The 27,822-nt window shown below is 34.9% G+C and overlaps 1 protein-coding gene across 12 annotated transcripts in view; it reads left to right on the top strand.

Moving 5' to 3' along the window:
- MEF2C (myocyte enhancer factor 2C) overlaps positions 1–27,822 on the top strand; it is a 162,194-nt gene that overhangs the window by 36,337 nt on the left and 98,035 nt on the right. Inside the window, exon 1 of one of the 12 annotated variants that reach the window (XM_032475762.1) lies at positions 25,042–25,089. The exons of the other annotated variants lie outside the window; for them this stretch is intronic. The gene's annotated coding sequence lies outside the window, so the exon portion shown is untranslated. Of the gene's footprint in view, positions 1–25,041; positions 25,090–27,822 lie in introns of those variants that run through there. 12 annotated transcript variants of the gene reach the window in all.

Below are 27,822 nucleotides of genomic sequence, written 5' to 3'. Positions count from 1 at the left end.
ACTCAACTATAGAAACAATTTGGTGTGGTATCTTGGGGAAGAGTGTTCAGTAGCCCCAGAATGACATGTTTATAACCATGTTTATGTGATATGTTAGTATGGTTTTTAAAGAGAAGTGAATTAATTCTTAGTCTATGATACAGTTCCATATTGTTAACCTGGAGGGGAAAAATATGTATTTTATCAGCTATTTGATAGATTTTCTTTTCACAAGAAATATCTTATTACTACTTGTGAAAACAGATTTACCAGTTATAATGTTAGCTTTAATTGAAATGTGAACATATAGTTTTATGTCATCCATCTAGTGACCTCCAGTTTGTTTCTCACTTTTTAAGCTCTCTTAATTTTTTATCCTTTACTTGCAGGAGTCACAGTAATTTATAGAGTTGAACTTTTAATTCTTAATTATTTAAGAATATAAGCTGTATGACAGAATCTATGCATGGATAGTAAATGGATTTCATGAGTTATTTAGTTAATTTAACTAGTGCAAGTGGCTATCTTAGACAATTTTAATTCTAGCACACTTTTTGATTTTCTCTCTTTGTAGCTAAAAATGGAAAACAACAGAACGTTAAAAGCAGAGATAAATTTGAAATAGTGACAAGTTAGAAAAACTTGCATTATATTTGAAAACTAGGAAATGTTATATCAAGTTTATTCATCAACTAAATGGCTTTTATTTGATGAATGGCTTTTAGTTTCTGAGTACTTCTGAGTTCAGTAAAAGGCCTTTTGGAAAAGAAAAGGGATCACATTTAGAATTTTTACTTTGAGAAATAATATGAACTTTCTTTCTTCTAATAAATAGTTTTCATGTTTTTTCATAAAAGCATTATTGTGCTCTTGGCTAAAAGTGAGGACAGAGAAGCTGGTCAGAGGTCAAACGGAATGCAGATACTTCTGAATTACCAAATGTACACACATCACACTTCAAAATTAATTACTACCATATCTTTAAGTCATGGATTCCTTGACAAATTTCCACAGTGAATTTTAGTAACTACATTTGGTTCCACTTTATTTCACTTATTGAAGAGAATCAAATGCTTATTTGGATTACCATGCAAACACCAAAATAATCTGTGTTCTATGTATTTAAAAATGCCTTTATTAGAAATGTGACTGGAAGATTTGGGAATTAGACATACAATTTGGAATTAATTGGTTACAGTGATAAATGGCCTCCATGTCACTTTGCGGTGCCTGCTGGCGGGAGGAGTTTTGTGAGCTTTATGCAATATTAAAGTGCTGCTAGTAATGCTCAGTATTCATTCCTCCCTTTCAAACAAAACCACTGAGGCTAGTTAATCTGCTTCCTCATGTAATTTTGACTACTGTTGTTTGAAATTCTTCTTTGGAACCTTCCAACTGTAAAGCACACTCTTAAGACTCCGTAAAACACCAGATTTATATTTAGTATCCAAAGACAGGAACAATAATTCTAAATATACAGAAAACAGGTATTCATTATAATGACCTAGATTACCGAAAGACTTAGGGAGGAAGTCATAGCTGTTAGCTAACTCTATAAAAGATAATTACATAAAGTTATTAGTGATATTTCTGGAAAAGGATTGTGATGTAGTTGATACTGCATTTTAAAAGCCTTTTCAAAAATTTTAATCATGAAAGGACTAAAATCTAAACTAACAATTTCTCACTTAGAGAATCCATTCAGAAACGGTGAGCTATTATTGATCTTGGGTATGTGCTAAGTGACAGGGTCATAGGTATAAAGCATTGAGAGTCCTTCATACTGTTAGTTTAGTGCAGTGGTTCTCGAGCCTGGCTCTATGGGAGCTTTTCAAAAATGCTCGTGCCTGTGCACCTCCAGATTTGGATTTAATTGGCCAACCCTCTTGACATTGCTGTTTCTCAAAGCTGCCTGGATGATTTTAATGTGAAGCCTGGGTGAGAACCACTGTTTAGAAGAAGATAAATGTGAATTTTGAACTTGGTCATACAACTCCATGCATTCTGGTAGTTAAAGAAACAAATAAGCTTATAGTTTGAAAACGTTCTTGAGCTCTGCCCATATAATGTCTACTGCTATTCCCCACACTTCCCCTTGGACATCAACTAAGAATTTATTAATTGATCAGTCATTTCATTCACTTAGTGTTTAATGGGGCTGTATTCCTAGGTGTTAGGGATACAGAAGTGAAAGATGGAGCCTCTGTCCCTGAGGAATTCAGTATGATAAGGGAAATGAATGTGCCAGATGCAATTATGAATATAATGTGATAAACACTATCCTATAAGAATGTTGAAGGCAAAGAGGTTATTTAAGTGATAGAATGTTCAACTTTTTCGGGAGATGAACAGTCAGGTCAGTCTTCAGTAGAAGAAAGGACACATGAGGTGAGCCTTAAGTGATGAGTCAAATCCTGGCAGTATTCTAGAAAAGGGCATTTTTTGGATTCATCTCCCTTCTAAAAACATTTACAAGTTTTTTACATGGTTTACCATATTCTCAACTTTGCCCCCTCATTTGGAGAGGCTGTCCAGGTCTTGTCCAGGACTTTAGCTTCTGTTGAAATTGGGGGCAGCTGATGGTACTATAGTACTATGAGGATGGTAATGGAAGTAGGAAGAGCCTAGCTAATCTCTGGTATGAAGTAAGACATCCTCCCTGTTACGGGTCTTGAGGTGACTCGGAGGACTTGCACCTTCTCCACTCCCACTCCTGCCCTATTTCCTAGACACAGCTGAAAGGAAGGATGGCCTTGTCCAGGACCTCCCCTGCAATTCACTGTTTTAACAGGAGATGCGGAACAAGTTATGAATGAGTAAAAAGAGTACTGACAGTGAAATACCACCACAAGAATACTTTCTATAGTGGAGACTCAGCTCTGATCTCCTACCAAAAGTAATTTTTTAAAAAACTTCACATGGTATTTATTTCCTTTTTTATTTTCTCTTGGTCTAAAAAAATCAAAAATAGGTAAATAAAAGTACGTTAGGGATGTTACACGGTTATGAAAAATTTTTGTTTACTTTAAAATTATTCTGTTAGAAGTCCTCTAAAAGAAGAGTATAAGCCTGTAAGACAGCAGAGCATGACCTTATAAGACACAGAACCCAAGAAACTGGACTTGTTCTTTCTGCGTTGCCAAACATATGACAAGTACACACATACACACACACCTGTCAGTTTCAGAAGACAAAAAAGGCAAGATATGATGAGAAAATAAATATACTGGTTCCAGAAGTTATATAGAAAAATGTTGCATTATTTCAGAGGAAGCCTTACTAAAAATGAGTCACATCAAATTTTATGTAAGGGAGGATTAGATGGTGATCTTAATTATATAATGGAATAAAATTCCAAGTCTGTAAGTAAACTTTTCATTCCAACTCTTAAACCACGTTACCTCCACAAATCTGATACTTCATGAAACAGGTCCAGGTTCATACTGGGAGGGAAGAGGGGGAACTGGGCTGCACTGCTTGATTGTATCATATCCCAGTGACTGGAGTAGAGAACTAAATTAGTTATGATAAAAGACTGAGAACTTTGATCTAATGGGTTGACTTTTGGGGAAGTCATAAAATGTACTGAATTTGGTCTCAAAGAAATGATGCATTATTATCACACATGCAATTAGAAAATTATCACCTTGAGTAAATTAAGTATACAGCATTGAATTCAGTTAGCATATTATTAGGAATTTACAAGTCAGTAAATATCATAAGGTGAGTTTATTTTTTTAATGCAACTGGAACTTCTCCAGAAATTCAATATGATCCAGATAAGAATGAGTGATTTTAAGCCATCGAAAGCCCTCAATCCTGGTTTTGCAGGTAAGAGGCATATTTATCCAGACTGTTTTATCTCAGAAAGGCAGAGTTCTCTATGATTATAACTTATAAATCTGTTGAGAGTCCAGACGAGTTTTTCTCTCACATCATGCAATAGCTGAGAAGCTCTTTGATGGCAATCAGCTCATAAATAGACTAGTGCATTTCAAGAACCTACTACACCCAAATAAAATCATGCTACAACATAACCTGTATTGGGGTGCTATATTTCTAAGAGAATTTAACACAGTAAATTTCAGATCTGGCTTCACATTCGAATTCTTGGAGAGCTTTTAAAAAATAACAATGCTGGGCAACCAGCTGCAACATTTCCAATTTCGTTGGTCTAGGATGGGTCTAGATATCAGTATTTTTTGAAAGTATCCCAGATGATTCAAGTGTGCAGTCAGGGTTAAAAACTACTGTTAACATTCAAAATCTTTAGAACTTTGAATCATCTTTGAACACTAAAGTGAAGTAAATAAGGAACATTAGTATTACCTCCCTTTGAGCTATAAAATTCAGAAGAAAATTAATTGATTTCTTAAGTTATAACAGGGAAATTATCTCTTCCATAGAATCTTCCTTTTCCGAGTTTATGAGACTAGCTGCATCATTCCACTTTCTAAATTATTGGCATTTCTAAAGATGAAGTAACAGGGGAAGTGATGAACTTTATAAATAGACTGCATGAAATATTTGGCATGCGGGGTCAAGATGTAGGCGAAGCTGGAAAAAGACTAGTATGTTTGTTAGCCAGAGGCCAACAGTTGTTAAATTCCCTAATTTTCCTCAAGAAAGGGAAGAGTAAGAATCCCTTTAAGAACGTAATTTTTTTTTCTCCAATGTGTAGTCAGTAAAACCCAGAGGGGAAAAAAATGTACCTTTCAAGCCAAAATTAGGTCATGCCAACCACAGCAAATTGGAAGCTCTGCTTAAAATGTAGTCTTGCAGGATTGCTGTGGATCATCTTAATGTCACGCACGTGGTGGGGCTGGCGCTTCCAGATCGTGGCTGCGGGGCTCTGCTGAGCGGGCCAGCTCTGCGGAGTGAGTCTGACTGCCCCAGTGGGGCCGCGGTTGGCACACAGATGTGACCTAAAGTTGTGTCTGAAAGGTATGTTCTGGACTGTGGCATTTTCTAAGGTGAAAAAAATTGTACGTATTCTAAAAAAAAAAAAAAATCAAAAAACAGAGTTCATTTTGTCTATGATTCTAGAGGGGGAAAATGTTAAAGGAAACAGGGAATGGACAAATCCAGCATAATGGCCAGCAATTACGGCTTCCTAGTAATTAGGAGGAGGTTGCCAAAGAACTACCTTGCCATTAAAAAAAAGAAAGAAAAAAACCTACAAAGTAATAGCTTCATTCATGTATTCACCTGTTCACATTAGGAGTGGTGGGATTGTTCTTTTTCCAGCCTTGAGGGATGTGGAAGAAAATTAGAAGGCACTTCATTCATTTCATTGACACTTATCATTATTAGAATGTTGAATCTGCTGTAAAATGCAGTATATTTCCATTATGTAAAAGAAATTGCGGCTTTTTTCCTACCTGCAGAACATAGCATTTCATGGGTGTTTCTGTTCATTATTTGAATGTTGAACTGGCCATAAAAATATAGCTTATTTCCATTACATAAAGGAAATTTATAGTCTTTCCTACTTGCATAAAGTATTTAATAAAGTGATAGGCCTGTAAGGTTTAAAAAATGTTATTGTGGAATGCAGTAGAGAACTTTATCAAGTTGTGTAAGGAAAGTATTAATGTGTGTTATATAGTATCTCATGTGTTTGTCTATCTTTTGTTTAACACTGCTGAATTCATTCCCACTGGAAAAAAAAATCTCTTCAGAATTTTGGACTTGTTCCTAAATGAGCACATATATTCGCAGCTGCGGGCTCTGTTGCCACTACCTTTACATCTGTGTCCTATCTGCAAAAAGAAGTTTTTTTCCTCTTCTAGAGCAACTTTCCAGTGTGTAAAATTAGTTGTATCAGTCTAGTTTCCAAATTATTGACATCTGCTAGGATGAGGTAGCAGTGGATGTATAATATTGTATCTGCTAGGGACTGAACTGGGATATTGTGCAGAAGACTGAAAAAAACAAACAGCTTTCTTTCTATTAGAAAACACTGCATTCTTGAATTAATTACCAGAGGAACTTTCAGGTGTTAATGTCCATCCCTTCTTGATTTTTCTGGCATGCTGATTCTACATTCTCTGATAACATAGGAAATAAAAGGCCCAGTTGGTCCTGCATGAAAATTCTGGAAAAACTTCACAGAGGAGAAAACACCTGAACTGTTTCTTAATGGAAGATCTTGAGTGTGTCTCACCTTGCTGCTGCGTGTCTTGCCTTTCGAGCACAGACTCTCGTGTGCCACTGTGTACCCAGTAGTGCAGTCAGGCCCCAATTTATGAATAATTTGGGTCCCGTAAATTTGTTTTGAAATTGGGAGTCGCAGAATTTATTTTTCATAGAAACTGTTTTTAAATGGTGGTTAGCTTCTCACGTGAGCCCACAAAAACCTGTTGTACCCTTAGAGTAAAATTTATTAAAAATAGCAGGAAGCCATACAGGTGTTGTAATATGTATAACTGAATTAAGAGTCTTCAAATTTTCCTTCGCCAGCAATGCTGAGACAAGTCACTTTTTCATGAGGCAAGTAGAATTTTTGTGGAAATAATGGAAACAATTTCTAGGCTTCACAATGTAGTCTAGACCTCAGAATCATATTCAGTGTTCCTTCAAAATGCAGAATTCCCACCACCACCTTCCTGGGGAGACCTTTCAACAGATGATTAGTATGTTTACTGGAGTTTAAGGATTACTGCTTAAAGATTGCAAGTATTCTTAGTTTATAATTTCTTATAAAAATAGCCTTTTCTGTTTCTTAATGCAGATCTATAATAAGCATCACTAAATGTTTATGAGTTATCTTTAGCTAACATGTGGAACATATAAGAAAGAACATTTCCCAGGGGATAACTGGGCAAGAGGAAGAGGACAGGAGATGGTTAACAAGGATGTGTGCCTGGACGAGAGTGCCTGAGAAGGATTTCACTGAACTACCATTAAGACTCCATTAAGACTCAAGCACTTGGACTCCAGACTCCACATCTTATTGACTACACTATGTTGCCTTCTATGGCCCCTAATAAACTCTTACTGGGCTGTCTCCTCCAGGAATGTACAAGGCCAACTTTGAGTTTTATTGCCCATATGCCCAAAATCTAGACTCTGCCAGGCATTTGATTGGTAGATACTTACTGAATGAGCAGTTTTATTTTATGGAATTTATTAATTTCTATCTTGTACTAAAATTCATGTTTAAAGTATCTTTCCCAATTTGGTAAAATTTAAGTTCTTTAAGGAGTAGAGATTAAGTTTTATTTGTCTTTGTATTCAGGATATACTCTGTAATGGATTTGTATCTCTGAATTAACAAATTACTTTTTTGCACCAGATCCGCTATACTATCTGACTGGCCGAATAAACTTGATCATAACCTCAGAACCAAAGATCTTTCCTTGGGGTAGGCATCCAATTCCTGTTGTGAAATACTACTGCTCACTATTCTATGAACCCTAGTAATAATATCTACTTATTGTACACTCATATATATTTTTACAGCTAGGAAAACTGAAGTTTAGGAGTCACAGATTAAAACTTTGGTCAGAAAGCATGATTCTTACAGCTACAAAAAAACTATAAAATATAGCTACAAAAAATTATCAGTAAGTATTATTTCATTTCATATGCAGGTAATGGATGAATAATGGTCTTGCATTTTTCTTAAATCATAATACTACATTTCTTTCTCAGATTTTGCCGACTGTGTAAAAATTATGAATTTTTGTGGTTCTTGTTTATGCATGATGAAAGCCATGAAAAAATACTGTTGTAACTGATAGAGCAATGTTGAAAGACACATTTATGACTCATTAAGAGACATGGTGTATCTTATTGGTGCTGTCTGGAGTTTCAAATTTTATGTAATCCTTTCACATAAGTTGTGGGGGAAGTTTTTGTTTTGTTTATCACAAAAGCATCTGACTAGGTTGATCTCTTATTTCATAAATATATGAAGAACCGAATACATTGGAAAGGGTTTATATCTTCTGTAAATCCACTATTTTGACATGTAACAAAAGTCAATTCAAGCCTTTTATCTATTCCACTGCTAGTTAGCATCAGTATATGAAGGGGATTAAAAAACCAAATGATAGTTAAATCATGAAGTTTTACTCTTTATTAGCAATCTCCATGATATGTTTTGTTTTGATGATATTGTTATTTTTAAATGATAGTCATTTTTATTTTGCATAGGTTTCATTTATTCAGGCAGTTACATGGATTACCTGTATCCATTTAAGTATAGTAACTTACTATTGTTTTCAGTTTATTGAATGTCTAAGTGTTAGGCAGCTACGGAACATTTCTCTCAGAGGTCCTAGTGGAAGATACTTGGCTACCAAGTGTACACAGGTGTTTGATAATTGACTCTTGTTCAAAGGTGTACGAGTCCAGTCTAGAAGACCCCATTATCCATTAGGTTCCCACTTCAGTGACAGCTACATTTTAATACTGCATTAAGACCAGTGGATGTATCATTTTCATTGTCAACTTGAAAAATATAATTATGATAAAAATCCTTGTTAATTTTTTTCTTGTTGTATGGTACACTTATTCCAAATAATGGTTAATACAACCAGAAGCCAGTGTTTAAATAAAATGAACATTGCCTTGAATGTTCTTTTATAGGAATTGATTTTAGAATATGATTCTGACTCTTCTGATTCTTCTTGATTCTTCTCTCATTGTGGTTCCTGTAATTTCTTTATCTCAACTTTCATCTCTACCACCAGTACTTTTAGATACGTATTTTCCTTATATTTATTAATAGAAATAGATTTATATTAATGTTTTAATCACATAAATGAGATAAAGCTATATCATAAAAGGGCGTGATTTTTTAAACATAATGTTTGACTCAGTTGCTAATGAATATTGAGGACACACTCGAATATATAGTTCTAAAATTGTTTGAATCATGTTACCTAAAAAGATACTAATAACCTTTTGTTTGTAACAATACTACCAAGGAATGTAGAAAATTCTGCATAAATTATTTCCATATACCATCACTTTTAGTCTTTTAAATTTCCATTTATCATTTTGATGATGTTGTAACCTAAAATACAAACACAGTTTGGTAGTTTGCTTATACTCCAGATATCTAAAACCCCTACAGGTTGAGTCTGATTGTATTGGTTCCATTTAAAGCTTCAAGTAATAATTATTGCAGTACATTTTAGTACAGTTAGAATCATTTAATCTTTTTGAGATGCTGAAAATAGATTTTATAATTTCAAGTACCTGGGATAAATAATTATGATCTATTCACATAAGTATAAATGCATTAGTTATTTTAATTTTAAAATATGATAGAGAAGTATACATTTCTAAATACTGAATTTTACAACTTAAGTTAGCTAGCTAGTGAGTTAGAATGTGAAATTAACATTGGTGGTTTATAGAATGTTAACAAGTAGAAGCTTAAAGTTAGTAGAAAAATCAGCCAAATTTTATCAGATAGGTGTTCCCTGAGAAAGTTCACTAAGCCTATATTCGGTTCTTGTGAGACAGGTTGATGGATTTCACAATGATGAATGTTTACTGAAAGACAAAGACTTGGCATTATTCTAATAATTGAACAAAACAAAGCTCTTCATTGAAACATTAGATATTCTTCATTTAAAAGTTCATTATATGTAAGTTCTTAATGATATGTAAGTTATATATGCACACACAAATATGTATACATACGTACACGTCTCAGTATGTATGTATGTCAAGGGACTTATCACAGTCAGAGCGAGTTCCTTCCAGAGGTCTGGAAGTTTTGCATGCTGCTGCATTGTAAAATGAAAGGTATTCTGGACATCATGGAGGTCCTGAAGAGCAGTGGCCTTCTAGGGTCTGCTCCAACTCTTTAGTTCCCCCATTCTCTTACCTGCTTTGGCAGTTACCATTAATATGTTGTGGTCTTAAAGCAATCAACACAGCCATCATTTTTTCATTAAGTTGTTGGGATTCTTTTTAGCATGACATAAAGGGCAGACGCCGGAGTCAGATTGCGTGGGTTCCAGTCCCAGAGTCACCACTTACCTTAGGCAAGAGAAGTTCCCTTTGTCTGTTTCCTCATATGTCAAATGGATGCAATGATGTTTGTTATGAAGATTAAATGAGTTGAGGTATGTAAATAGAAGGGCACTAGACACAAAACAAGGATTAACATTCAATATCCTTTTTTAATTTTTACAATCAAGAAATTTTGCATTGAAACATTTTTAGGTTTTGCCTATTGTGGGAGAAGATCTAGGAAATAGGTTTTATAATTACCTACATCATACCACAAATTAAAGCCATTAAAGGCAACTTAACTATTTGATTTTATCTTTTTGAAGTTCTTTTTTTAATTCTTATAGTAGAATCTCAATAGTTTCCATTTGTATTATCAAATTTAAAATAGAACTAGGAAATACCAGATTTACCAATTTCTGGAATTTTCTGAGTTTTGAAATAACAACAGATAATTTCCTGAAGGAATTTGCAGATTCATCTCCCTGAAACATCAGAGAAAACTGAACTTTAATAGTGGTCAGTCATTAATCCCATTGAAACACTTAAAATAAACATTTAGACGCAAATCAAACAGATAAATGTGATGAAACTTTTGTAGATTTTTACATTAAGCCATAGACAAAATTTTGCCCTAGCCAAATATTACACATTTTCAGTGCATTTTATTATGTCTGTATGACCTTTTTTTTTTTAAGTTTTCACAATTCTTATAAAAAAGATTTCCCGTAGCATTCAATAGACAGCCAAAATCATGTGGATCTGGCTTTTAGATATGTGACTTTTAAGACTTAGATAGTTGAAGCATGTGAATTTATGAATGCCTTTTATTTTCAAATTAACAGACTTAGAAACAAGTAAATTAAAAGTACTTTAAAGTGCTTGGCACAATAACATTCTTTTAAGAAATATTTTACAACGTTGAAGAATTTCTGTATCCATCTGAGATAACAAAATACTCCCACATGGACCATCTATACCTCTAAATAACCAGCCCATTGACAGAGGGGATTGGTGGACCAACTCTTTCACAGAGAACAGTGTCATTAGTAAACAGAATTCTGACCAGGATCTAAACTTTATTTTTTCTCATTAGTGTGCCCCATTCATCAGTGTATGTGAGAATGAATTCATGACATTTTTTTATGTGCTTACCCATGTTGCAAATAACTAGTTTACAGCATGGAGTGAGAAATTACACTACTTAAAGTTTTCAAAATATGTCTATTTATTACCTTATTGTGACTAAAATAATTACAAGAATTAAATAATATATGTAAAGCACTTAGCATGTTGCCTGTTATTATTTCTATGTAGAAAGATGTAAATTTGTGAAAAAACAAATTTTCATCTTAGGGAGATGGTTTTCACCCACATATGTTTATCCAGTGCTCTCCAAAGTAAGAGATATTACATAACAAGAAAGTTGTACCCATTCAACTGAACTTCTGGAATTAGATTTGTTATTTTCTACTGAATAGCTTTCAGCTACTGTAGGTTTGGACTTTCAAATACAAATAATTATTATGTTTTTAAATCATGCAGATTCTCTCCAGTACCTCCTCTTCTATGTGCCTTTGGGGAAATAAAATTGCTTTTTAAATAGCAGATTATTCTACATGATTTTTGTAGAAGTTGTTATAGTAAGAATATAAATCACAACTAAAATATTATATATGAATTTTAGTTACATCACCCTGTGCCCACTGCAGAATGGAATTCATGTGCTCTCTGTGTATTCCCAGTTTTCACTTGTGTACTTTATAAAAGCATTTATATTTGAATCTAATTTTTATAATTTAGATAATAGTTGTTTGTATTCAGTTTCAAATTTGAGAAGCACCTTTGTAACATACTTGGAATCCAAGTCATTACCAAAAATTGTGCAAATATAAATGAAATAAACAAAATAGAAATAGTGATCCTGTGAAAACTATAGATTGGTATCTGATCTAGTCTCATAGCTAATTATGCATCTTAACAGCCTGTTAAAATTCTATCTAGAGATCCTGAATTATTCTCTCTCTCTCTCTTTTTTAAATCGTTGTTTTATAGATGAGTTACTAAATGAAAAAAAAAGAAAAGTGGTAATAGAGGAAGTTGGTGTGGAGAATTGTCGCTGTGCTCAGCTCTTTTTATCTTTTTCTAAATATAGTTTTAAAATATTGTTCAGGTCAGCTGATGTCAGCAGGGGAGTGCTTCTTCATGTCTTCTTTCTTTCCCAATCATTTCAATAATGTTTTGATAAATTAAAGTATATAAGTGAAACAAAGAAATCAGCACCAAGTTCTCATATTAAATTGAGAATTGAAATTGCTAATTCCCCAGATATTTTTAATACATTGCTAATCTAGAGACCAGGACTAAATTGGTATTCAAGGACTAAAGTGGTAAATTTTTAATAGAGATGTCTCTTACAAGCAAGTCTTATTATAACATACTAGAATATCATTTATTCTTTGAGGGTGTGATTTATTCTATTTAAATGTAAGCCCTGTAAAGGAGATGTGTTAATCTATTTTTACTCTAAGTACATAAATATGTCTGCTACACTCTAGTCAGTAGATGTATTCAGAAGCCAATATGCCTACACTCTCACATTTCTTCTGTAAATGATGAATAATATTGATAAATGAAAATTACAAATCTGCAATAGAGCTTAACTATTGAACACTAAATCATTCTGTTACTAACTCTGTGTTCCAGTGACATTTTCTAGATTAAAAAAAGTCATTCCTACACTTAAAAAATATTTTATGCTTTTGCAGCAATGTAAGCAAATGTACATTTGAAAGAAAATTCACAATGCAGCCACAAATAATTCCCTTTAAGACTCAAAGTGCCATTTTCAAAAATGATTCAATTTTCAGAATAGAATATTTAAAACCTCTTTCCTGCCAGACTTTACATTCTACATGTTTGGTACAATTAAAATGGAAGAGTGGAGGAATGGAACTCTTCCATCTATATTTTGGAAAAACATATTCACTCACCTCAATTTGTCAGTGTGCATTAAGAAGGAGGTCATTATGCAGTAGAAAAAGAAAAAGAAGGCAGCTCTAACTCATGTGACTGACATATACTGAACATGGCCATTAATACAACTTGGCAGTGACCTTGGCAGCATTATGGGTAATCTCCTTGCAGGGATAAACTATTTGAATGATATTTCTACCATGTTAAGCACAAAGAGAGTTCTCTTTGGAACTTTACCCTTTAATTTTCTTTTATTCTAACAAAGAAAATTTTTTTTAATTTTCCCTTTGCTCTCTGAAATGATATTTTACTTCAAAACATTGTTGCTGTCATTTTTCTGTTATAATGGGGGACTGCTGTATATTGGTAGCACTTTCATAGAGGGTTGAAGTTTATTTTATTTTTATTATAGGTATAAATCTGTAGTCAAATTTTATTATACCACTCATAACCAAAGTTCTAAAAAAAGCAGAAAGCTTATATAGAGAAGATACATGTTGAGAATTTGATGTTGAAAAATTTATTACATATTTTATAAAAACTCTCAGCAGCATTATTATTATTACCATTTAGGATTTATTTGGATTATGTGAGATAAAACATGTATTTGTATAACTTCGTAGAATTTGCAGTAGAAAGTTCAAGTGCATCATTGCTCATTTCTTCCTACTTCAGATAAGTTTGTCACATAAGAAGGAAACTGTGTGGCACATAAAAGATTTAGGTAAAAAAAATGGAAAAGATCATGAGCATAGTAAAGTTGTAATCTTATTAAAACATTCTACTGCCATTTTAATCCCATATTTAGTAATAATCTGTACTAAAATACGTATAATAAAGAAGTTTCACATAATGAAGGCTGGGCTTAGTAAAAAGCCTCTAAGCAGGTCGTAATTTCTTACAGTTTCTTCTACGTCATATTTCAATACAGGAAATGAACAACGACTATAAAGGAAGAGCATTTTTTTCCACAAATGTGGATCCATTTAAAAACTATTCCTTCCTGAATTGTTTCTGGGGTCTTTTGGCAATTTGAACCAGCTGTTGACAACAGCATTTATAGGAGCTATTGACACTGGAGGATATGGCAGTTTCTGTTCAATGTTCATTATTTGTAATGTTCATTCTAGTTTAAATGTTAAAAGTGGACCAGATTGGTTAATTTCTGGAATTAAAGCAAATTCACTGGTCATTTACATTTTTAAGTATCGCGTGTATGTAGAGTATTAGAAAGCTGCTTCCAATCAGTGAGTCATTTAAAGTGCACAAGGTGAATTGTTTTCATACATAGAATCTTTAAGAATCATTTGCTAAGAAGGACATAGAAATTTATTAGTTAAGTCATGTACAATAAATTACAATTATTGCATTTCTCATCAGTTTACCTATAAATTTAAACTTTAGCAGCGCCTAGTTCCCATTTACTGTCAAGTTGATCTATATAATCAGAATTCCTTATTATGTTTACATTTCCAAGGCATACAACAAATGGAAAATTAAAAGTACCTTATCCCTAGCTGTAAATTATAAGTAAATGGTTGCCGATAGCCTATACTATTTAAAATCTTAATCATGGGGGAAAAAGAGATTTTCTTCAAATAACTGTAATAAAAGTACATTAAGAAATATAATTTCAATCAGAAAAAAGTTAAAATTACTTAGTATTTTTGGTATATTTTGTTTAAGCTACAAATGGCAATATGTTTTAATCCGTTTTCAAAGGATGACGTGGAAAAGTCAGAGAAAAAATGAAACACCCTTCTCTAATCTAGAGAGTATCAAACTTTAAGGTTTGTTTTTAGATAAAAGCTCAAATCATGAATGTATTAGATTTTATGTATTTCACCATCACCTGACTTAGGACTTTGACATATCAAATTTAAAAACTAGATGATGAAAATATTTCCTTAGAATTTTGTAAGACCCCCAACACATGGGACAGTATCGCAGAGGAATATGAGCTTGGAATCTGGAGTCAGGTTATTTTACCCAGTTTTGCTACTACCTACGTTGTAAAGTTGGGCATGTTTTGTAGTTATTTTTTCTGGGCCTTGATTTTGTTTCTGAACCAGAAATATAATATGAACCATGATATGACAGTACAAGCTTACCCAGGTATAAGTTCCCATGGAAATAATATTCCTGGGACATGTTCATTCAATGAACTATCACTATCACTATTAGTAGGATGATTAAAAATTGTTTCACAGGAATAAAGAATCAAACACAAATTAAGACTCTGTTGCCAAAATTTCAAATTTTATTCTTCAAATCTTTTTTTCCTCCACTTTTCCAATCTGAAATAGAATCTCCTAACGTGATAATTTTCTAGATTATAGAAAGTCATAGATACTCATTTCAATAGATCATAAAACCTTTCAATAAAAATAAAAAAAATGTATATCATATAGTTAATGCCTCTCATTTGGTGGTGAAGAAACTGAGTCTTAGAAAAAATTGAATGAAATACAAAAATTGAATTCAGAAATACTAAAAATTTAGCTTAAATGTGATTGTATAGCATACACTGTCAACCCAGTAATTGATTTGTCTGGTTTTTGCACAATGTCTCAATAGAATTTTTAAGATAGACTTTTTTAACTTAATTCCAACAATTTATTAGTTTACCTTGATTTTTTTTAATGTAATTTAAATAATACATAGACACAAAATATTTTAAATGATGGAACATGTCTCTGGGTGTTTAAGCATAGAATACAGTTAAAGTATTAGCGAAAGGCAAACAGAAGTGCTTTTTGTGGCAAGATTGAAAAAAAAAAAAACTAAAAGAAAAACACAAAAGAAATCTAGAGACATTTTGCCCTTCATCCAAAAACAAACATGGGGTAACAAAAAGCATTAAAGTAGACAGGGCAACACCACCGCAGATATTAGGATCTTTCGAAATACCTCAGCCCTTTGTACCTCCCAGCTTGCCACCAGTAACACGTCTCTCTCTGCACATACTCTCCTTCCAGGAGAGGACTCTGTGGGGAGATGGCTGTGGGGAGCGTCAGCACCTGCCGTCTCCACTTCAGACACTTCACTGTAGGATGATGCCCATCCTAATTTCGGGGCTGCTAGAAAAGAAAAGTTGCTTTCCTTCAAAAACCATTGAGATCCTAATCCAGGATATCATCTTTTTAAAATTATTATATTTAAGTTCTTGTAAATACATGAGAAATTTACCTAGGGAGCTGGCATATTGGCACATATCTAGCCAGACAGAAGAGGTGTGCTCTCCTTTATCTTACTGTTTTCTCGTCCTGAGAATTTTTTCCAACATAATTAAATCTAAAATTTTGACAAAGAACCATCACAGTATCTCCCACTTTATTGTAATTTTGGATTCTGATGCTATATCCATAAATTCTCAGGAAAGGGTTTTTTTTATTGTGTATCTTTTAGTTTATTTTTTCCATATGGTTGATGTCTGTAATTGCACTCCATTTCTAACCTACTCTTTTATTATAAAATGGGGAGTCATTGGTCACTTGTTCTCATCCTAGTATAATAGAAATATCCAAATATTATAGTCACAGATTACCTAGCCATATAATCGGGAAACATGAAAATGATATGGCTTTTTAAATTTATTAGAACTTATTTCTCTTTCAATAAAGCTAAGACAATATTATTTATTAATTAGTTTAATTTTTATCAGACCTGCTGATTGACTGAAGATTCACACCTTTTAGGGTCCAGTCACAAGCAGGAATTAAAGATCTGAAGAATTCAATAGTAGAAAAAGATGAATTTAATGAAACAGGTTTTCAGAGGACTTGGAAGTATTTCAAAGGTACTCTTTAATAATTCAGCATACAGGGTGGAGGATTGCACAGGTGGTCAAAGACTGCTTCACCTTGTATCACAAACATTTAAGAAGGAAGGAGAGTATCTGGTTGACTAAAGAAAGACCTGTATGAGGACTGGAAATAAAAAAGTATTATGAAAAAAATTTTTTAATAATATGGGAATTGAAAAGTTCTAAGAACTAGTGAAGGCTTGAAGTTTGATAAAGAGAGACAAAATTAAGGTATGCTATTTACAAATGTATTCAGTTTAACCAAAAACAACAATGAAAGAAGGTGTGACCCATTTTTCATGTGAAGGGGAAAGTAAATATAGATAATATGAGGAATATTGTAAATTCCACAGGGGTTTGGATTTTTGTCTGTTTTGCTCCTTGATGTATCCCTTAGAATAGTGCCTGGAGCATGCAGTAGTTACTCCAAAATTTTTGTTGAATGAAAGAATGAATTAAATGCTTCTTTGCGTTGCTTTTTCCCTTTATTAAGCAGTAAAATGACCTCATGGTTCTGGCCACGTCCCTGAAATGTAACATACGTACGAATGACCTAAGGAATGAAGTGATGCTAAGGAACATAGCAAGTTTCACGGAACCCTTAGGCAGGTCTCGCTAAAGCCTAAGATCATTCTAGTAGCAGGAACTCGTGTTACATATGCCACTGCAGGGCCACAGCTACTATTCTTAAGAGCTTTTGAATAAAGACTAGAAGATATCTATCACGCTGATGATATTTTTAAAAGAAAACAAAGGATGACCCAAGGGACCACAACTAGTAACTCTCTAATTAGCAGACTTGAAAATATACAGGGAAAAATCACAATGATCTGTTATACATTTCTTATACATCCTGTATCACCCTGGGTGTGAGTATAAAAGCTGATCCTATGAGAATATTTTAACCTTCACTGTAGTGTGAAGGGGGAGGGGTAGATATAATATCAACTTTCCAAGGCTTTTAATTTTGTTCTGTACATCCTCACCCATAAATTGGGAAAATATTTTCCAGACTGCACAAGTTCCAATTGTAGCTACAGGAATAGTGTAATAAATAATTTGTTCATTAAATTTAGAGAGTCCTGTGTAAAGAGAGTTTTTGAGGTTTGGCCCTTGGAAGACAAGATCAGAACTCAGCGTGACCTTGGTAAACTGGCAAAGTGGTCAGAAATCATGAAGCCAGGGAGAAAAAAAATAAACTCTTTACATACAAAATATGAAAGAGTTGGCTAGAAGCAAATCTGGCAGGGGAAAAAATGCAAAATTGGAATAAATGAAAAGGTAAACATTTACTTTAAAATTCATACAGTATGTGGATAATTAAAATATATATCTGATATGAGTATATAAGAGCCTTTTCTTGGTACTATGTGTATTTTTGGACTCCAGAGCTAAAGGTGGGTCTGACTTGAAATGAAGAGCTGCAAAGATGGGGGAAAAAATAGAAACTCAAGCAAGGAAAGGACAATGAAAGTAGGTATAATTCAGTCCACAGCCTTAAAGCTTATGAAGTGAAGACATGATCACCAAGTGCGGTTCTCTGTACAAGGGCTAGAACGAGAGGACTGGGCATAAAGTATTCTGTGAGGGATTAGCTATAAGTAAGAATTTCCTGAGAGTGAGAGTTGTGAAATATCAAAATAGGTTACTGAGGAAGGTTGTGCTGCTCCTTTTCCGGAAGGCCTTAAAAATAGGAGAGGTGGAATCTTTGTGAAATAATTTGGGTATAGTATTATCTGAAGGAGGGGAAAATGCTGTGACCTTGCCTGACCCCTACCAGTATTAGTGTCCGGCATTTCTGCTCTTACTTTGGCTGAGTGGTATTATCGCTACGTATTTCTACAAAAAAAAAAAAAAAAAAAGAGAGAGAGAGAAAGACTTTTTTGCTCTTTTCTAACATAGCAAAATGTATTTTTCTCATAAAGAGCCATTTTAAGGCAAGTGAAATGTCCAAGCCCACCCTTCATTTAATATGAAATTCTCCATATTAAGTTAGAGAGGCAGTTATTAAATATTCATCTTAACTAATTTTTTTCCAAAGGAACTGGATAGAGATTGTGCTATTATTCATTGTTTTCCAATTCATATGCTATAAAAGATGAATGTTTTTCTATAATTTTGAATGTTAGAATCCTCAGGAATGTGGCCAAATAATGATTTGGTCTGTTAACTGGTTATTTGATGATCATGTCCACCTTTCTAGCATCTAAAAGTCATGTCCCCCCTCCACTTCTCTGAACTTTCTTAATACCACCGACAGGCATGAGTGACACCTATGTAAAAGTTATTCCAGACGTTTCTTCACTGTGAAAAACAGTACTTGCCAACAGGTCTTTTCTTACTGAACTAGACATCTCAGAGGTTTCCTGTTTACCAAGCACCCTCTCAAAGCACAGGGGGTATGTAGGCAGCCACTTTGAGCTTTCACTTTGCACGGTCACTTGCCCAGCATCTCAAATTGAATTCAGGCTTGGATATTTTTGTTGCTTATGGAGTTTTTGACTCTGACCCCCAGTCCTCATCAACTGGTGCAATAGACATGTGTAAATACATAAATGAGTACATATGTGCATACATCTGTACCACAGTGTTCTGCCTAGGAAAGTAGGAGAAAAGGCCGATACATGCTGAAAATAGGCAAAACTGTTACATCCTCACACTCTGTAGGCTCTGACAGAGCAAGGCTGAGGTAAATTGTGGGAAGAAAATGATGTGAACTTCTATAATAAACCAAAATATGTCACTTTTCTTCAACAATCATAAATATATTGCCAATTATGTCAACTGTTTTTATATAATTAATTTGTATATTTTATTATGTGTGTGTCTTACAGAGCTGATAGCCATAAAATTACTTCTAAAATAATATATTTAAAGAGCTTCAATTACAGTTATACCCAGAGGTCTCAAACACAAAGAATTCTAAAAAAGCAGGTACTTGTATAAAATACTAAAGTGGAAACTCCACTGCCCTCAGAAGAATATTGCAGTGGACCATGATTTGAGGAGATAAAGGAGAAGGAAGAGAAAAAGCTTAAAGAGAAGGAAGAGTAGGAGGAGAGGAGAAAGGCGGGGGGAGATGATTACCAGGCCACACCAGGCTTGCTTAGATCTGGGTAGAAACCTACCTAGGCTAATTTGGAGAGCAAGATAACTGTCCCAAGCCTGGAGACAGGGTGTCTGTAATATTCTGTATAATTCTCACCTTTGTCATAAATGAAGTTGACTTCTTACCCATCCTCAGAGAGACACCTGTTTTGGTGGCTTTTACCAGGAGTTGAGATGAATATATGCTGAATCTTGTACATTAAGCTGGTTTGACTTGTGAGCAACCACATTCATTTGTAGAAAGGAGGGGAAAAACCCATTGGTGCTGATTAGCCAGTAAATACTGATATTCTAATGACAGGTATCTGACTCAAGTTTTATTCCTTTTCCTGTTAGGACAGTGAAGGAAACTCTTTGTTTGCCATCGAGAATCAGAGAATGTTAAATTCTTTAAAGAAAATTGATTTTTAAAATTATTTTGGATTCTACTAAATCTCTCTGAACATCACATTTTCTACATAGAATTTTAACCCTAGAGTACTCTTTTGAATTTTACCTTGCAGCATGGAGAAATAGCAGAGCATGTGGTTTGATTACTGAGTCTGGGGCTGGACTTACAGGGGTTCAAATTACAGCTCTAGCACTAGCTGTGCGACCCTGAGCAGGTAATGTAACCTCTCTGTCCTCTGGCCTTTTTTTCTGTAAAATGGAAATTGTAATAGTGCCTTCCTCGGAGGCTCCTGTGAGGATTAAAGTCAATATATGTAAATTTTTTAGTGCCATAGTATTTTATAATTTGTAGCTATTGTTATTAAGTTTCTAAATAGAATTAGTGGTCCAAAATGCATAATGTAACCTTCATCTTAACTGCTTATTTTGCTTGAGTCTCAGGTGAATCAACTTCTCAATGCAAAAAAAAAATTAAGCAATTATATTTACCACACAATTAAACATTTTTGTCAGCTTATTGTTTCTCTAGAACTGTATCATTTGGAGAAGCATTCCGACCTCATTTTGTCTTACACCTTTATTGAATTTATACCGCTTAGAAACTTGAAAGGGGTCTTTAGAAATTGAACCCAGCTCCCTTTATATGTCCGAGGAAAATGAGACTCAGAGGAGTTGAGTGGCCCAAAGACCTGCACCTCCTGGGTAGCAGAACTCAACCAAGAGTCAGATTTTGACCAGAACTTTCCACTGCACTCTTCTGCTTTTTGGTGCTTTGGACTTTGGAAACAAATTACACTAATAGCTAAATATTTTATTAATATTTTTACTTTAGAAGAGCACCAATTTTCTGCACCTGATACCATGTTTGTATTTCTTTGTCAAGCTAAAAGAATAGTTTGTTGTTTTATCAATTATTCAACAATACTATTATATTTTCCTTGAGCCAGGCACTGAGCTAAGGTTTGATTTGGGGCATTTGTATTCAGTAGTCAGAGGAAAGAAGCAGGTTCCTTTCTTTGAAGCTAGCATTTCCTAAAGGATATTCCCGATAAATCTGTAGATATTTCAGATTCTGTCATCCAGTATATTAAAGAAGTGAAAAGTCCTGCAGCAAAGAAATGTTTTCCTCAATTTTTTTTCGATTTTCTGACTTTTTGAGGGCAGAGGGGATCGTTTGTTAGCAGCCTTAGGAACCAGTGATCTTCTGAACCCACTTTGGGATTTCTGAAGAGTCGTGAGCATCCTTCCAGCAGTGAGTGCTCTGTTTGAGATCCCTGGTTCTGGAGAACCGGGATGAAAAACTGTCCATCTCGGTAACTTCTGATCTGTCGTAGCACGGCCTTCACAGGGGCAGTGCTATAATACTTTCCATGTAGTAGCATCTGCCAAGGATGACTTGGGCTTTCCTTGAAAAGAGCCTGGACAGAGTGTGTAGACAGGCTGAGATAATGAGCCTCCCGCCAGGCCTTCGGCCCGGGACGGGTGCAGCTTCCCCCGGCCCGTGGCTGGCCCCGCGCCGCGTGCTCTCCTGCCCTGCCTGCGTAGTCAGAGGAAACGTTCTGCTCGTCTGAGAACACCTCTGTTCCTAGCCCTTTGACAGTTTCACTTTCCATATCCCCTCAGTTCTAAACATGTGGAAAAAGAGATAAAGGTGATGAAATGAAAAAAATCAAGTGGGGAATGCCTGAAATAGAAGGAAGAAACTGGTATTCATGTGCCTGCTTTGTATGTGGTTATGACAGGGTTTTGGAAGGGGAGGCAGGCATCCTCCAAAGGTCGTTTTACAAGATGGGGAGGGAGGGAGGTACATATGTAATGTGAAGTATTGGTTAACCCTGAGAATAAAATGAAACACTATGCTCATTTTTAATAGGATTAATGTCTATACTGTGATTCCTTTAGGAAAGGAAAGAAGACAGCTTGACTTAAAAAAAAACTTCAAGTTTTTAATTCATTTTCAGAGCATTTGATCAATAATAATGAAAATAGATTAATGTCAATTTAGGCTTTGTGGTAAATTATACAACTTACCATATTTTAAAATGGATAAATAATGTTCGCCAAATAGCACATTTTAAAAAAATGATAGAATAAAGGATCAAACGTATCCCATTCCCCCTAAAAATGACAGGGGAAAGAGAATTGAAAATGTATACCCATTATTCCTTAAATAAAGTTTCCTTGCATAGGAAATTTTGACCCCCCCCTTACTTAAAATACTCTAGTTTTTCATTGGACATTTCTGTTTTATAACTTTTAAAATTAGTGTGTCAGTTGTCCTTCTCTCTAATTTCCTACTTGTTAAAATTCATAATTCTCAAATTTTGTATTTTTCCTCTTAAAAATACTTTAAAAAATACTAGATGACTCAATTTGTCTGTTCATTCTAAGTTGGAAATTAATCTGTTTGGCTTGAGGCTACATGGCTTACTCTCATTAGATGCATATGTCCAAAGATGTGTGAATTTTTTCCCATACGGTGAGACACTGGGATTATCACTGAGAGCTTAATCAAAACTGTGCTGATTGCTTGGGAGTTGGGTCCTATGAGAGAGGAAGTAAATCAACCTAAAACAATGACTCCGTTACATTAGTAATGTTATAAGATTGTTTATTTCTTAAAGAGTTTTAAAAATATAAATCTGTATTTTACATTTGCAGAAATTTTGCATTGTATTTGTTAGATTGCTCATGGTGCTATCCATATTTAGCATTGCAAAGTGAACTAATATACCCACGAACTCTTTTAACCAGTGGACCTTGCTTTTAATGAAATACCCACATTTCAAGGGAAGACACACCTTTGGATTCAATGAATATAAATTTAGGAACCTTTTTTGTTATACTATATATTCTCAGTGTTTCAAAGTATTTACAATTTCCATAAACGTATATAATAATGAATTGAAGAAAACAACTCTACACAGTGAATTTAAGAAACTGAATTGCATCCAACTGAATTTTTGCAAATGAATGTGGTTCTCTTTTCATTTGAGCCTCAAAGCCTCGTTATAGAATATATGTGTTATTATTCCCACTCTATAGCCGAGGAAACTGAGGTTTAGGAAACTGAGTTGGCCAGGTTTGTCCCACCAGTGACAGGCAGAGTGCTGGAGTATTCCCTTCCAGATACCGCCTTGCTCCATCCATGGTTTACATCTCCCCTCAGATGTCATCTTGTCAAATTACCCTTCCCTGATGCATTGTCCACCTCGGCCCTTTCCTGTTCAGTCACCCCCTACCTAGCCTGTTCTACTGTGATGTTTTCTCTATAGGATTTTTCTATTTAAAAATCACCATATTAGTGCAATTGTTTATTGCTTCATTCTCCCTTTAAAACATCAATTTCTTGAAGACCAGACCTTCTTTGTTTTGTTTATAGCACCCAGCATTATGCTTGATGCACTTACGTCCCTGTGAATATCAATCAAACTTTTTCATTGATCTCTGTAATATTAAACATCATAGTTTGGGCTCATGGCCTTTGATGATGTCAGTTTAGCCAGGATTTGATTGCCCACGTGGTCCAAGCTAGAGTTTAGTTTAAAATCTATGACAGGAATACAGCCAGTGCAAATGTATCATTCATCCGCTCCAAAGCTAGGGCAGGTAGACTGCCTTGCGTCCTTTAGGAACTCTGCCCTGCGTCCGTGCACTTTAATCTCACTTCTCACGTTTAACTGTCACTCTTCCTGACCACCAACCCCGAGAAAAGATCTGAAGTACTAAAAGCGTGTGTTACACAGCCCTGGCGGGTTTTACAGTCCCCGGGGCAGTCGGGTAGAGTCCCCCTGTCCTGGGGTTTTACACAGATAAAGGGAGGATACAGTTTTGAGAGGAATGCTATAACTACAAAGTGCATCCTGAAGGCCATTTAGCTCACAATGAAGGTCTGTGTTTTAAAATAGCACTAAAACAAAGTAACTACAGAGTTTTGGCAAGGGCTTCAACTATTTATAGAACTAAGTAAGGCATAGTAAATAGTGCCACAGTACCCAGTTCTCCCTTGCCATAACCCCAAACTTGTGAGAAGCACTGTAATTATATTTTTCTACTTTAAAAAAAAAAAATCACAGTAGCCATTATCAGTTTAACCATACGGAAGCTCAGCCTGAGATTTCTTTTTTAAATGCATAGTTTTGATTTTCAGCAGCTGCACTGGGTCTTTAATCATATATTATCTTTATGAAGCCTTTTTCTAACATATGTTAATTGGCTGTTTTCTGTGACAAATTATGAGCTCTTACTTTGATGAGGTTCAATTGCAATCATGTTGGAGTCGAGTACGTAGAGTTTCCACCCCTGCTGGCTCCTCAAACCACTACAAACATCCGCACGTCACTGCAGTGCTGAGTAATGGCAGGATTTGGGCTGGCTGATTTTGCTACAGATTTTTTTTTTCCACAGGATATTTTCAGCTTCTTTGTACTAAATCTGTTGCAGGGTTTGCCCTTTTTAGCAGAAGCATGCTCTAAAATTAACATCAAATCTTATTGGAGATTACTATAATACAGTGAGAAATATTTCATGATACAACACCCCCGCGTCTGTTTCACCCACTAAAAGTTTAATACATTTGTTGGACAGTTTGTAGAAGACAGTCAGTGGTGAGGTTGGTGTTTTCTAAGTCATCAGCATTTTGTAATAAAGATTTTGAATTTTCCTCTTTTGAGGAGAACGGTTATTTATTGAGTAGCTGATCAAGGGTGTATTTAGCTATCATAAAGAAGGCACATGCTCTTTTTCTCAAGGTGTTGCCAAACATCAATATGCTAAAGACCCCACTGTATTTTCTTTTTTCTTTGCAGTTAACATCTGTTGATGAAGTAATAAAAAGAATTGTGTGTTCCATCAAGGTTAGTGTCCTAAGAGATGCGTAACATACATTCCAGTCCTCTATCCTAACGTCAGTTTTTAATGTATGATTAGCATGAACAGATATGTTCTAATCCACCTGCTCTGAGGACTGTAACAGAGAGCCTGCATCAGAAACCAACAGATAATCTGTGAGAGCTATCGTTAGAATAGATATAAAAATAGAGTGCATTCGTTTACATTCTCAGGAAAGTAGTCAGGGCAATGTCCTGCAGAAACTGTGTCAAACACCAGTCATGTTGGTATTAATTTAATTATGGTTCTGCCTTGACATCCAAGGTGGAGGATCTCCAAAGCGAGGGGTCAAATTTCCGTACAGGTATTGGAGTTTAGAATAAGATGAGCCAGATGTGAACAGGAGCTACTCCTCACGAGGCTGTTTTTAATCAGCCGTTTCCCTGGAGTAGCTCACAGTCAATGAGCTCTAAATCCTGAGGCTACCTGCGCATATAGGAAGGCCTGGGAACATCATTACAGAACTTACAATTGAGCTTATGTGAAAAAATTAGAGCAGAAATTAAGGGTAAGAAAGGTTACCTTCAGAAGTCTTACTTTGATACTGCTGTTTCAGAGGGCCTTAAAGAGGTTATTTCAAATGTTAGAGCATTGGTTCAGTGCAGAGCGTAGCTGCCTTCCAAATGTTAGCAAAAAGGAATATCAGACTCAACTAAATGCAGATACTGCTCTATTAAAAGATCATTGTAAATAAGCCAAGTGAAAAGTTATTATAGATTTATGTTAGCCCGAACTGTTTAAACACATGTATTATTTTGAGAAGGTACATGTGCGTTGTTTCATCCGGAGTAAATAAATGTAAAGTTTTTTGTTGTTTTTTTTAATGAATAGCACGACGGCTAGAGAGAATGGCTTCAGGCGTCCTGAGTGATACCTCCGTGTGACCGTGAAGTCATTTGATGTACTGTCTTGAGCTAGTGTACGCAAGGAAACTTGGTTCCACTTGATGGGACACATATACTTAATTGGCCTTAAGAAAATAAACCAAGGTAAAGAATGATGTGTAAATGAAACAGAGAACTTGGCATTTGACTGTATGGAAGCCCGTGAGCCATGTGGCTTAATTGGGGCCAGTTGGGATCATTTAATGATTGCTGTCAGAAGATCAGATTTAATTCTCCTTATAAGAAGACCACAGTGGGATAGAGTTAAACAAATTGTCATCAGAGGTTTCAGACGAACAAAGCCTTAATTAGGTTGATTATGATGCTGTAAAGGAGATGAAGAGAAACAGAAAAATTGATGAATCACTGGGTTCCATGTTGAACCATATATAATAGCGGTATCAAATATCTGTATTTTGAGAGATAATGATGATGGCATTTTGAGTATTATATGGATATGAGCATGGAAAGTTTTTATGTAAACTTTCTAAATTTCTAAAGTTTAGCTACAGACAAAAAATAAATGAAATTCAATGTAAATAGCAGACGATTTGTCAAGTACGGTCTTCTTAATGTAGAACAAAAACATTAACAGGAGACAATAGTATTTCTTCTCATTTCAAGGTCATCTTTAAATGTTAAATAAATTGGGAAAGTAAATAATAGGGGCAAATTATTTTCAAGGACATAATTTTCAATTATTGAACAAAGTATTTGAATACAGAATAAAACAAAATCTTTACTTAGAATGTCCTTTTAACCATTTACATCACAATCCTAACGATAGTGTGATTATTTACGACTGATAATACTCAGGACTACTCAGATGTCTTAAAATGTACTCTTACTGTTTTACCTGCATATTGTGAAAGACTAAAATGTGTTTTTCCCATTTGCTGCAGTTTTGCAGGAAAATATTCCCTCTGTACAAACATACAGACACAGACACACACATTTACACATACACAAATGTATCAGGGTGAAAACTGTGTGCAATACACACAGGCTTTTGAGAACAAAATTTTATAGAATATTTCCATTTCAATAATGAATATGATATATTAAAGATTAAGAAAACCATGAACATAAGATTTTTTCCTGAAAGAATCATGAGATGCCTGAGAGTTTAGACTTCTGTCGTCATGAGATGAAAATGTGTAGCAGCATCTCGCATTTCAAGCCTCGCTTGCTTTGAAGGCTGACAGTTTTGTTTCTGATGTTGGTGTTGTGTAGTGCTTAACTTGCTTTGTTCAATACCAGCAACAAAAATCCAGCTGCATGTGCTTATTGAGAGGTTACAGCTGGGGAACAGAACCCACTCTGTAATGCTAAATAGTAGCTCTTGCTTGGTGATGAGGACAGTGCCGGATTTACCTTTGTGGGGAGCTTTGCACGTCACTCAGTGGCCTTTGAAAGAAAACGTGGCGGCTGTGCTGTTGCGAAAAATTAGGAAAACAAAGACATGATTAAACCCTGAATTAATTGCTAAATATGATGTGGAAAGACTAAAAACTGTGGTGTGGTTGGATAGCACGAGGCTTTTGACATATTTAGACCATTTCGAGTTTATTTCAGCATGGGGATTGAGGGATGCTGTTTAAGCTCCAGTGTGAAAAAAATGTCAAAGGGAAAAATCTACCATGGATAACCGTGACAGGAAAGCTGTGCTTCCCGTGTGTTTATTAAACTGTTTATAATGCAGTGCAAAGCAGTTGTTCGAAGGTATTCATCTCCTAAATTCTAGAACTGTGTAAATAAAATGGCTTGTATCAGTGACAATGGCAGGGTAGGCCCACTTGTTAAATTAATTGCAGG

This window comes from Camelus ferus, chromosome 3 (genome assembly GCF_009834535.1).
Source record: "Camelus ferus isolate YT-003-E chromosome 3, BCGSAC_Cfer_1.0, whole genome shotgun sequence".
NCBI classification, from domain to species: domain Eukaryota; kingdom Metazoa; phylum Chordata; class Mammalia; order Artiodactyla; family Camelidae; genus Camelus; species Camelus ferus.
The sequence above is the reverse complement of the archived record's forward strand: the minus strand, read 5'-3'. Positions and strand labels throughout refer to the sequence as shown.